The following is a 1910-nucleotide window of genomic DNA, read 5'->3' as shown; positions in this document are numbered from 1 at the left end:
CCTCTTCTATGTTTGTTTCCCCCATTTTAGTTTATTGCTTAAACTGAAGGAGTGAATTATTTTGTAAAAGATCAAAAGCTACATTTTGAGTCTCCTAATCTATTAGGCCAACATAATGCTCCACCTTACTGCTTGTGTGATTCACAACATACTATTCAGTTAGAATCCCGGTGTAATGATTCACTTAACAGTGCCAGTGTGAGCATACTAGATCCAAAATCGTCGAAAAGAAAAGGTGCGCCAAGGAAACTTTAGAAAAAAGCCCATTGGAGTCGACTTCAAAGAAATCGAAGGTGTGTTCTTGCCTCTGATCTTTTCCATTCTAATGTACTCCTTTACCAAATTTTAATTCATCTCAATGTACATGCAAGCAACTTCAAATTTAAACAAAGGCAACAGATCGAAACCACGGGACAGTAATACAGACGAAGGTGCACCCAACATTCAACCATTTCAACAAACACAATATTTACAATCAATGTTGTTCTCGTATTCACACCTATTGTTGGTTAGTATATTAATTTTACATAGTTGTGGTTTTTTGAACTATTGTTTAATTTGCTCTTTGATGTAGGCCGACACTAGAACTCACGTGTTTTCCCAACAATTACCGGATATAAATTTGACCCTTCCGTCGTCTTTGAACAACATACTCAGTTCTGCAGGTATGGGCATTTTTCAATCGTTCTAACTCAATATGTACATAGACAGTATTAATGTAGTAATGTCCGTGGTGCAAATTAGGTCAATCGTTGCAATCCTACTATCCACATTAAATTTATAACGGTGGCATAGGAACATAGGCGGGTGGAAGTTTGGTGATTATTTTTTACTTTGTTTTTTGTCTTCCGCATTGCTAAATGCAAAATGGTAATATGGGCTTGGATTGCATTGTAAGGTTTTGTTTATGCCGTCTTGTGTAGTGCTTAACTTTAGTTAAGAATGAAGACAAGATGGACTTCAGCAGGATCTTGGAAGCTATTAAGTTAGTGTACTCTTTATATAATATGTTGAGTTGTTCTTGCTATGTTTTGCTTAAAATAAAAATTTATGGACAAATCTGTTGTTTTCTTTGTCTTCTATCACAACAGACCAACTTCAATGACAGGTATGATGAGACCAGGAAGAAGTCGGGTGGTGGAGTAATAGGCTCATGTTTGGTTTTGTCAGGTGTTTATGCACTAAAATTTGTGCACTAAAATTCAGTACTTAGTTGCTGTAACTTCTTCATTTTAATGATTATAATGTGGTAAACTTGGCAAGCTAGTGGTTGCTAGACCAGATGTACACAAACAACTTGTGTTGAATGAATTGTTTTACTCTGGTCTTTCACTTTGCTAATTACAAATCTTATTTTATGTTTTTGCTCCATTTTTAATCATCCTTATGATTGGTTTAAGATGAATTCTTTTGTATTTTCTCGGTCGGATCCAAGGGAATATGGGCTGTCGGTACATGGATTTATCTACCTTCTTTTTCATCACAAACATGCTAAGACAAGTGATAACACAAAGTATTATATACAATTTGAACAAGTATTCTGGATATGTGACTCTTTATGCTAAACAAGAGGATCAAGATAGGCAAAAGAACCATATAAGGGAAAGGGAGCTATGCTGTCAATCCAAAATTTAGTAATGCTCGTTATGAATTATTTAACTACACTCCAAAATTTTGCATCATATATAGATTGAAAGCAACATCAACAGAGAGAGGGAGAACAACGGGCAGAAATTGGAAATTAAAAATTGCACCACACTAAAGAAAATGAGAAGAATGTGGCTCAAGTTGAAAATAAGTCGGAGATTTAAGCTTTATGGCTGGGCAACATGAATTTCGCTGGAGGACTTATTTTCTCTCGCAAAATGGATTTTTTTCTTCCCTCCCACCACACTAAAGAAAATGAGAAG

At 35.5% G+C, this 1910-nt stretch overlaps 1 long non-coding RNA gene across 2 annotated transcripts; it reads left to right on the top strand.

Moving 5' to 3' along the window:
• Window positions 1-466: 466 nt before the first annotated feature.
• On the top strand, window positions 467-1183 carry LOC111412776. 2 transcript variants are annotated; one of them, XR_002706098.1, is made up of 5 exons: window positions 467-508; window positions 575-665; window positions 745-818; window positions 924-985; window positions 1092-1183. It is a non-coding gene; the product is annotated as an uncharacterized LOC111412776 (long non-coding RNA). The 2 variants fall into 2 exon arrangements; XR_002706097.1 differs by lacking the exons at window positions 745-818; window positions 924-985 and having other exon boundaries at window positions 1109-1183.
• Window positions 1184-1910: the final 727 nt, after the last annotated feature.

The sequence above is a fragment of the Olea europaea genome, chromosome 16 (genome assembly GCF_002742605.1).
Source record: "Olea europaea var. sylvestris chromosome 16, O_europaea_v1, whole genome shotgun sequence".
NCBI lineage: Eukaryota > Viridiplantae > Streptophyta > Magnoliopsida > Lamiales > Oleaceae > Olea > Olea europaea.
The sequence above is the reverse complement of the archived record's forward strand: the minus strand, read 5'-3'. Positions and strand labels throughout refer to the sequence as shown.